The sequence below is a fragment of the Pseudopodoces humilis genome, chromosome 6 (assembly GCF_049639895.1).
Source record: "Pseudopodoces humilis isolate 2021_Gansu_Grassland_sample_001 chromosome 6, ASM4963989v1, whole genome shotgun sequence".
In the NCBI taxonomy this organism is placed as follows: Eukaryota; Metazoa; Chordata; class Aves; order Passeriformes; family Paridae; genus Pseudopodoces; species Pseudopodoces humilis.
In genome coordinates this window covers 55,198,382-55,209,154 of record NC_142205.1, presented here as the reverse complement: position 1 = coordinate 55,209,154, position 10,773 = coordinate 55,198,382, and the positions used below count along the sequence as shown (strand labels likewise).

Below are 10,773 nucleotides of genomic sequence, written 5' to 3'. Positions count from 1 at the left end.
TTGACTGAGACCAGCGACAGGGAACTCTGACCTTTACAAAGGAAAGTGAGGGTAGATTGTCAATGCCAGCAAAGTGGGGATCAAGATTCAGAGCTAAGCCTAATAAACCCAGGGCCCTTGAGGCAAGGAAAGCTGGAGGGACAGAGGATCCTGAGGCTGAGATGGTGACATTTCTGCCAGCAGGGACATCTCTCCTATATTCCCATAAGAGTTTATATTATGGGACCAAATTGGGGAGGTGATTGCTTCAGCTCTTCCAAAGGAAGAGAAGATCTGATAGGGAGCACGTGGAGTTTTGACCACCATTTCAAAAATTCAGCCCTTGGGCAATGTCCAGACAGGAACAGGCAGTGCAGAAAGGTGTGGGCAGTGGGTTATGTGTTGCCATTCCTGAGAGGGCTTGGAGTGAGACCACAAGCTTTTTCCTGGAATTAGTTCTCAAATTGTGATTGCTTCTGCTTTGGCCTCGAGTCTATCTGTGGGTCCCACTAACCCAGCTTTGACTTCCCAGCCCAGCTCCACTCATGTCCCTGGAGCTCACAGAAACTTATCTAAAATCCAGTTGTGGAGCAGAAACATCTCACTGTACAGTGATACAGGCAAGTCTCTGGTACAGGGTCACACCGAGTTCCAGATTCAAAGAGAAGCTAGAACTTTCAAAGGAACCTGAGTTAGAGCCTTTGATACTACTCACAGTCTGGGAAGGTGCAGGAAAATCTTTTAAGGCATAAAATATTCCCTCAGTACAGCAATGAAGTGTGTTCTCTGAGAATATAGGCAGGGTTTCTTTAAATAACCTCTGAAGTGGATTACATTAGTTGTCAGGCAGTTGGACTAGAATGTTATTGTAGGTCCCTTGCAACTATTCTATTCTATTCTATTCTATTCTATTCTATTCTATTCTATTCTATTCTAGTCTAGTCTAGTCTAGTCTAGTCTAGTCTAGTCTATTCTAGTCTATTCTAGTCTAGTCTAGTCCATTCCATTACATTTCCTGGATCAAATTCAAGACCCAGGTAAGGCATTGTCCTAGCTAGACAACATGTCCAAATACAGCAGTATGTTCCTGTTATGCACTTGGATTCCAAATTCCAATCTGAAATAAAGATAAGATATGGACAATAAAAAAGTGGAGTGAAAATAGCAACTCAAATCTTTGGCTCTGGATTATCTGTATAATCAGGAAGGATAAGGAAAATTAGTAGGAGCTGCTCATTGTCATAGGTTATTTGGAAAAATATGGTAAAATATCAGGCCTCTAGCAATAGCTGCATTTTCAGCAGAGTTTGGAGTGATAATCTGTATTGTATGTAAAGTATATGGGTAGACTTTGAGACCAGATGGCATTGTAAGTAGTAGCTGCTACTATTTTATATCTTGGGTAAACCATCATCACCTCACTTATTTAACTCCATTGTGCAGGTTTTTTGAGCAATCCCAGAAGTTTAGCTTCAGTACCAGAAGTTGCCTGCCATTGCCTCTTCCTTTATTCCTTTATGACTTTACCTGAATGTGCAGAAGTCAGGGTATTGCTGAGCATGTGAAAGTCGCCTGAAGTTTCACCTGAATGCCAAATACACACAAACAGACTGCTCACAGACTAACAGACACTCTGAATTGCTGGCAATATCCCCCTGCTTTGTTAGCAGCCAATGGTTTTTTTCATGCTGTAGAACTACACAACTTTCTTCTGCAAGTTCCAGCCTCCCTGGGAGGCCTGGGCTGATCAGTTCAGCTGCTTTCACTTGGTTAAATGAACCAGAAAGGAAGCTGGAATGCTCAAGAGGGCTGTGTGGCATTGCTAAAACCAGTCCACACTGCCTGAGCATTGTCTATTCCAGCGTTCCAGCAGTTTCCATATTAGCTGAATCAGTGGGGATGAATTCAGTAATTTCCTTGGGCTCTCTGTGAACTGTAAAATCCAAAAATAGGGACTGAAGCAGCAAGGGTATTGTAGACTTTCTGCATCTGTCAGGTGCAGGCCTGAAAAATTACTTCAAGTGAGAAATTATATTGTTATCTACCACAGAATTTTGGTGCAAATAAAGGGCATATTACTGTTGTCTTTAAGAGCAGCCACCAATTTCAGGAGAGGAGGATCAGGCCTAGTTAATACCTCTGTGGTTATGTTCTAAGTAGAGTTAAGTAGTCTTCATATCTCACTTGAGCTGAAACAATCCCGCTTAATTCCTGAGAAGATCCTCCAACATGTAAACAACAAAGAAAATGCTACTTGGATATGCTAATTCATTCTTCCACATGGATTAGACCACACATAGGATTAAACTTTATGGAGAGACCAGAGAGAGGAAGTGTTTAGTCATAAGATAATTATTTGAGTATTCTGTAATTTTCAGGCTTTTCAGGTTCCCGCTCCCATCATACCTATGAATAATAAAGAACACATTTTCAGTTATCTTCCCATGGCTTTGCTATATAAGAAAAATTGCAGTTATTCTCACCACTCAACAGCAGATCTAGAACTGGTGAAAAACTGAGAGGCAAGACTGAGGAAGCAGTTTATTTTCTTGGACTTCTGGTCCATCTGTGCATTGTGCATCTTCTCTGCCATCAGCTGAACGTGAGGTACAAACCAAGCACTGTTCTTTGTTTCAGAGGGATCCTGTCTCACCATGTCACTCCTGTGGATTTCCATCATGCCTAGAAGTAATATAACCTTCATCAGGAAGGTCTCACAAAATTACTTTAGTACACTACTGACTAAGCCATGTCAGCTCCTACTCTCTTTTGCCTCTAAGAGTTAGTTCCTAATGAACGCACAAAGTATGTGGCAGTGGCAGTGTTAATTTTTTCTTTTCCTTGTTCTCCCTGATGAGCATTTGGCAACCCACTACATACTCTGCTTGATCAATATCGCGTGTAAAGGTATATAATTAATAAATTTTTCCATAAGAGACAAAGGTTATATTTTTAAACATGCAAAATTCATGTGCACACAGTTATTCGACCTCATGTAAGACACAGAGCTGTTAAACCCAATTCCATATCATGGCTGATGTGATTTGACAATGTTCTGGTTCATTATAAAGATCAGCCTTTCAAATTCACTTCTCCAGCTCTGCTCAAACCGTGACATTCTCATTAAATAAATGCAGAGCCTTCTCTCCTAGTTCTCATTAACGATAACAAAAATGAAGAGCACTCCCCTTAGAATTAACTCCAGAGAGAGCACTGGGCATGACACTGAAACTAAGTGACCAAACTCTCATCAGTATCTCCAGCACAAGTGATTAGGTGGGTTGGTGGGATAGAACAACCATTCTTTGGCATACTAATCCAACACAAGCTATTTCAGGATGAAAAGTCTGTATCACATATAATATAAGGAGATTTCAGATAAAAACAATATATTAGGAATGGCAGAAGTTTATCTACCCATTAAATACCAACTCACACTACTACCCAACATTTTTCACTTGATGGTAATACAGGTTTTATAATTGAGAAAGATCAAAGCACAGCACTTCCTAAGGGGCTTAATTTTGCCTGTAAATTTTATCCTAGTTATACAACAATTAGGAAATATATATGGTCATATTTGCCATTTGCAACAGATAACCATTTTTAGTAATCTTTAGATATAACATCATAAGAAACAGGAATCAGAAGAGAAAAAAAAAGGTAGCCTAAAAAAATGGAGTAATCAGAAAATGAAAAATAGATTAACCAAAAAATATAAAATAGCATTTTCCCAGAGTTAAAAGCAAATGCTTTTAAGCCATAAATTTAATCACAGAGTCTAATATTGATATCTAACTGATGGAGGAAATGAATATTAAAGGCAGACATTTAATAAGGAAGAATTTCTTTCAGCATAATAAATAATCAGGTATTTGTAAATCTCTGGTTACATGTTATACAATAAACAGAAACAACGAAAGAGAAAATAATATCAGTTACCATCTGGGAAAAAAGGAATCACTGTAACTCACCCTTGAAAGTGTATATGAGAAATGTAATAAGCAACTGCTTTTCTAGCTATCTGCATTTTAAACAAATCTAAAAAAATAGGCATGGATGCATATTTTTGCATGCATAAAATATTTGGATGTAAATGTTGCTGTTGAAAAAACAGTACTCTCACTCTTTGTTTCCCTTTATTACTGGGTGCTTTGATTTTAGAAGGTTTCCTCCGAAAAATTTCAAATGCTCCTCACTATGTGAACTCAGGAAAGCTGGAATTTTAAAGCCCTGGTCAAGTGTGTGAGGGTAAAATTGCAAGATTATTGATGGGTTTTTCAGCCTGTTTTCTGCCATGTGAAGTTCTAGTGTAAAAGCCAGTAAGTGTAATGATATTCAGCTCCTCATGCATTTCAAATACTATAAGGAAGACTGATATTATTTTCAAATGGGGATACTGAGACACAGGAAGGGGAAAACAATTCTCTAAGGTTTCCTGCCAGCTTGTACAGAAGTGGGCACAAAAGGCTGTCAGGTTTCCTGAATCTCCAATTATGCTCAACCTTGGCTGCTTCCCAAATCCCCAAATCAGTCTATTTATTGAGCTGCAACTTTTCTCCAGTAGAAACAAAGCAGACACTATCTGGGATTGGCTTTGATGATATGCTCTGCACACAAGTAGAGCCTTTTAACCTGGTGGCTTTTGTCCTGACAGGAGCAGCCATGCTCACTCCCCTGTTTTAATAGAGATCTCTATGACTTTTCAAAATCAAGGAGATCTGACCTGATATTTAAGTATAGCTTAGCACAGAATTAGGACCCAAGCAAGGGTAGTGCTGACAAGAGGAAAGCCCTTGTTAGGATACCTGGCTTAAATGAAAAATGATGAAGTCAGGCTGCAAATCACAGAATCATAGAATATTTTGGGTTGGGAGGGATCTAAAAGACAAGCTGGTTTCAACCCTCACCACCGTGGGCAGGGACACCTCCCCACTGGATCAGGCTGCTCAAAGTTCTATCTGACACGGCCTTGAAGGCTTCCAGGAAAGAGTCATCCACAACTTCTCTGGAGAGCCTGTTCCAGGGCCTCACCACTGGCACAGTAAATAATTTCTTCCTAATATCTAATCTAAACCTATTTCCTTTGGGCCAGTGGCCTCTCTGCTCTCCACCACTAAAACTGCACCTTCCTCAGGGAAGCCTGGCTGGCTCCCACCTGATGCAAATCTAGCCTGGGCACCGGCCAGCTTAGAGATGTAACCCCTATTGAAAATCTTCTGCTGACAGACTTTGTAGACTTGTCCCTTCACTTTGAAACAATGGAAGCAAACTGTTTTTCACAGAGAGAACCATCCATTAAGGTTTCATTATTCCTCGATCTCCACAGCGCTCCAGACTTACTGGAGAGCTCGCATTTGACAGCAAGGCCTCTGAAGATATAGAAGCTATTGACCACTGCTCATCATGGACAAGCAAGCTGAACAACTTGCCAAGTTATTAGTTGTAATGATGGCGATGCCAATTAGGCAAAATATAATCACTGTTACAAATTCCCTGCCAATTTCTATCATTTCTGTCACTGTGGTAAATAGGCCTTAAAGAGGACTTCTACCTCTCCAGTTGGAAGCACAGAGCTAAATCCAGCAGAAGGCAGCTGCAATGCTAAGCTCAGACAAGAGGGAAACCAGAGAAATTGATCCTTCTCAGCAGAGAGGGGTGATGAGTCTAATGAAGGATGCACAACTGTGGGTGTCAGATACAAGCAACGGCCTCCCTCCAACATGGAAAGCGTGCTTCTGGAACTGCAATTCTCTCCATCTCCCCCTATAAAAAGGTCCTACAGGGAATGACACTGGGATAATTGAGCAGCAGACCACCTTTAAATTATCTCTCAGTCCTGTTTTCACCAATATTTAACTCTGTTGAAGATTTGGCCCTTTTTGCTAGGAACTGTAGGGAGAGCAGCCTGAGACTTTTTCAGCCCAATGAACATGCAGCTTCAAAAAAGAGAAAAACATGAGAAAAGACAGGCACAATAGATAAATGAGGGCATAAATGTGGACAGAGAAAGGGAAACTTTGGTAGAATGTGAAGTGTGTCTAGTGGGTCTAGTTGTAAATTGTTTGGAAAAGTTGTTACTCTTCACAATAATTTTGCACAATACTGAGCACAAGTGGTGCTGAGGCCATCCAAGCTGTAATGTTAATACCACTATTAATGAAATTAAATTAAATTTATAACACTATTAATAAATTTTGTAAAGAGTCTCTAAAAATAGAAGACTATATAGTTACCCCAGCTGAATTACATGTTAATTTTTATATTTTGGCTAGTGTACAGCCCAAGAATTCACCCAGTTCCACAAGACACTGGGTTTTCCTGTATATTTTCAGAAACTATTTCTTTTCAGAGGCATACAGAGCATTTTGCTGGCAGTTTTTATGATTACGTGGACCTTTCTGCTGCAAATTTTCCATGAAGTGCTCCAGCACTTGGCCAATATGGCCCAGTATGAATGTTTGAGGAGAAGTGAAGAATAGAGAAAACACAATTTTTGCTCAGTGCTGAGAGATATTTAATGAACTACATTGCCTCATAAAAAGGCTAGTGATGGCTGCTATAGAGACAGAAGGGAAAAATCCTCTAAAAATTCATGAAGTACCTTGCCTATAAAGTGATGTTTCCTTCTGTCTCCACATTACTCATAGGTGATTTAAAGTCTTTTAAGCATGGTTAAGTCTACTTGTTATTTTTGTGCCTTATCTGCAATCATTGTGAATATATTAAACTTTCACAAAACATCAAAGCCTAATGTTATCAGTTCAATAATTTCTTTTTCTTCTAGTTGCCCTTCTAAAGTTCAAATCATTCAAGTAGCTCTAAATAGGTGTGTTTACAATTTATTTTTTCTCTTTTTTTAAAAAGGGAAAGTTTAAGTGCCTGGTCCCTTTCTCTAAGACAGTATTTTATAAATTTCTTATTTTATAGATTTTATAAGTTTTATAAATTTCTTATAAATTTCTTATATGTCTTTTCTGATTTATCTCTAGCTGAAGTATCTTGATTCCTATTTTCATTCCCAGTACTTTTTCCAGGTACCAAGTCAACATGGTTCATCAGTTTCAAAAGGAAGTAATGTCTGAATTTTTCTTTTTATATCCTTCAAAAACTACCTGTTACAGCAGATGATCAGGAAAGGACACAGCTGCCATGTGGTTATGGAATCATCAACATACTTACACTTTCTCAAGTATAAGCACCACCTCAGATGTTCCACACAAAGTAAGGGAAGGCAAATGGCAGTGGCAGATAAAGAGGGAAATTTGAGTCAGCAGGAGTAAATGGTGGGAGAAGGCTCAGGAGTAAACTTCTCACTATATTGCCTTTGTGTATCTATATATGACCTGCAGAGTTATTTGAACAGAAGTTTTTTTTCTCCTTTGTCTCCACAATATGCAAAACTGAGTTAGAGTAGTATTTGTTCCTGTCATTCTGCTGTGGAGGTTTAGGAATATACATGTCAACACTCCCCAATCTGCATTATGTGCTCACCTCCACGCAGCTTGGATTTAAATGAATTTTAGCTGTGGACAGTCATTGAGTTATATATTCTTAGGTAGATGAAAATTCTTTTGTAAAGCTGTTGGTCACTCTGCATGCTTTTGGTATGATCTTTCCCATGAAGCCATTAAAACTGAGCTGATTCTGCCACAGGATGTGGCACAGACTACATGACCTTCCATCTCTGAGGGGTGAAATCTACACCCCTAAAAAAAATTTTTGCTGAAATTAGTGTCAAATGAAAGCAAGAGCTGGTCCATTGATCGCTGCTCTTTCCTGACTCTCTTCAACAAGGCTTTCATATAGGCTCTGTTTTCATTTTTTCTAAGTAAATACTAACCTCTCTACTTCTTAAAGAAAGCTGAGGCTTTCAAAGTATGGAAGTTGGGGTCTTCCCTTCTGATTTCACAAAACGCTAACTTTGACCTGCTTAGTGTTTACTTCTCCATGAGATCTGTGACCGTGTCAAATTTACCAGCAATACTTGAAAGTGCTATGTTTGTACACAGAAAGCAGCATTCTTCAGTTGAGCTCTTTTTTCCCAACTTCTGAGAATATCAAATATGGGAGATCTTTCCCTTAGTGGAAGAAAAGGACAAAGGAACGGGAAAAACAGCAAGCCAAAGGGAGAGACAGCATACTTAAATAAATGGAAAAGATATTCTGTAACAGGCTGCAAACTCACAAACTCACTACTGAGCAAGGTTAGTGGGATCCACAAATTTGACATAGCCTGGGGGAAGCAGAAGGGTCTCATTCAGCACAACATGCTGGGAGAAGGGCAGATTAAATTTCTGAAAAACTGGAGTGAAAAATTTCCACTCTCCCTCTGCTGGAATCCTTGAGACAGGTTCTCTTCTTCAGAAAAACCATTCATCTGTATCTTGTGCTCTGTCTGGACTGAGGCAGGAATGGGTCTCCAGTCCTGAATTGAGATCCAATGCAAAAATTACCACATGGTCATGACTTAAGGCCATGCATTGGGCTCTCTACATTTTGCAAAGTCCTGTAACTCAGCAGATCCTAGCTGCCTGACTCCTGAGCTAGGTGGGCTCAAGGACAAAATAATATCCATAATCTTTTTTTTTTTCTGGTTTTATCATTTGTAATGATCTTCAGGGATTCTGTTCCAATAGTGCTTGAGACTGTCTTGGGGCACAAAGCAAGGGATGTTTGCAGTGAAAGGAATTTAAATCTAAAATTACTTTCCATTGAAAACTGACAGAGTTGAAATCTGTTGGTTTGGGAGATGTTCCAAAAGCCATTATTTTGCAGGAACACTTGTAAGAGATTGGTATTTGAGGAAGATAAAGCTATTTTTTCATATGCAGCTCAGCTTTGTTAGCATGACAGTGAAGCCAGAAGAAGCAAAATCCATGAGAAAAAACAAAGTTACATTAATACTTTTTAGAATAATCACATGCACAATCTTACAGTTCATTCCTTAGTATTCTTGGGATAAATCACTACAGATTTATTTGATGGGAACAGACAGGATGCTAGTTACTGTTTGAATAGTCCTATAGTAAACTTTTATTAAAAGAAAACTGCAGAAGAAAGAAATCAAAATCTCATAAACTAATTGAGTAGATTTATTCAAGGAGAAGGAAAGGGCCTTGATCTCAAAAATATTTAAGGATGCAGTTCCATTCTTAAGCCTGCTGAGCATTCAGCCTCAGAAAGCTGCTCTAAATACTCCTCTATTGATTCTTAAACAAGACATTGAAATTTTAATGACCTTGCCAGCAAAGGATTTTCTATCTCAGATGTCATTGACATAAGTACTGAGCTAGGAGTGCTTGCAAAGGAGTCAGACTGGAATATGCTGGTTACCAAAAAAATGCCAGTACTCCCCATTTTCCACTCTTTGTCCAGGATGAACTAGGAAAATAGACTGACATCCACCTCACTACAGCCTCCTTTCAGGTAGGTGTAGAGAGCAAAAAGGTCTCTCATATGAGTTTGCAGAAAAAACATAACAAAAAAAAGATAAAATATTCAAAAAGGTGAGGAAACAACATGTCTTGGATAGAGGAATTGAAAAAAAAATGCAGAAAGTTTACCTTAAGGCCAGGCAAATACTGTTTTCTGTAATTAAGGCATATATATATATATATATATATATATATATATACTTGCAAGCAGCTTGATTATCTCCTGCTTTAGTGCAGTTTTGTGTGGCTGTAACAGATCTGTAGAAATCAATGGAATGATAGAAATAGAAAAGGCAAGAAGCACAATAACTGATGCTACTGGAGTTTTAGAGAGCTCTTCTCAGCAGTGATCAAATGCTCTGACCTTGGAGATTTGGCATGGAAAGGAAGGATAGCAGTTCCAGGACGTAAAAGGCAGCATCACCTTTCTAAAGTTCATGGTCTCATATTGCTGTTGCATTGTTCTAAATATAAAAAAGGGAAAATTCAGACAGAGTTACAGAAGCAAACCTGCTGCATTGAACTGACTGGTAAATGTCCTGTATTTCACCAATGAAATCTGTATTTCCAGCCCTGGAATCAATTCCTATTGATTCCTTTGGCTCATGCACTGTGCATGTTGTAGCTGGGTGTTTAGTATGTGTAAAGCCAGGTATGCACAACACAGTGAAATGGGTATTTTGTCCCTTTTGCAAAAAGTTCCCTCTCCTGAGTAGTCTCTCTGACTGTGTGAGTTGACACTGTCAGGCAGCTGGAACAACTGCAGACTCGTGGCTCAAATGCAAAAAAGAAATTTATTTCCATTACCTTGCTAATTGGGGGAGCCCCGAAGAATGCCTGGGCAGAGGTACAAAATCAGAGATGCAGGCACCGTTAAATTCAGCCCATGCTAGAGGATTACTGGCCTGCTGTTCACACAGGCTTATCAAGAATTATTCCCAGCTGCAAGGTCACCTGAGTAATGTTTAATCCTCCTCACCAGTCTTCTGCTTTTTAACCCAGCCCCCCCAGTACTGTCCATGTTACAGTGGGGAGAACCACAGAAATCCCCACATCACAACTTGAACAGGTACTTTTCTTCCCCCCATATCATAATTTTAAAAAAAATTGAATCTGTGTATTTCATACCTGAATCTATATGCTTTAAATCTCAACTGTGGGTTTATAAGTTTCAAAAGAAAACACAAGTAAATTGCAATGAAGAACTCATTTTAGATGTCACTGGAGGTCTTTAGGGATGCATGTGTCATACATAAGGTGCCCAGTACCCCTACACCTCTTATTCTTGAGAATAGACTACAGGCTCATTTGTCTCAATAATTCCCTAACTTAATCTGTTGCTTCTGCTTTTTGATTG

General features: G+C 39.1%; 1 long non-coding RNA gene across 1 annotated transcript; it reads right to left on the bottom strand.

Moving 5' to 3' along the window:
* Positions 1-1,297: 1,297 nt before the first annotated feature.
* On the bottom strand, positions 1,298-10,312 carry LOC148184189 (uncharacterized). The gene is made up of 3 exons (XR_015772795.1): positions 10,224-10,312; positions 2,463-2,661; positions 1,298-2,385 (listed from the first exon to the last, which is right to left on the bottom strand). It is a non-coding gene; the product is annotated as an uncharacterized LOC148184189 (long non-coding RNA).
* Between the last annotated feature and the right edge of the window lie 461 nt (positions 10,313-10,773).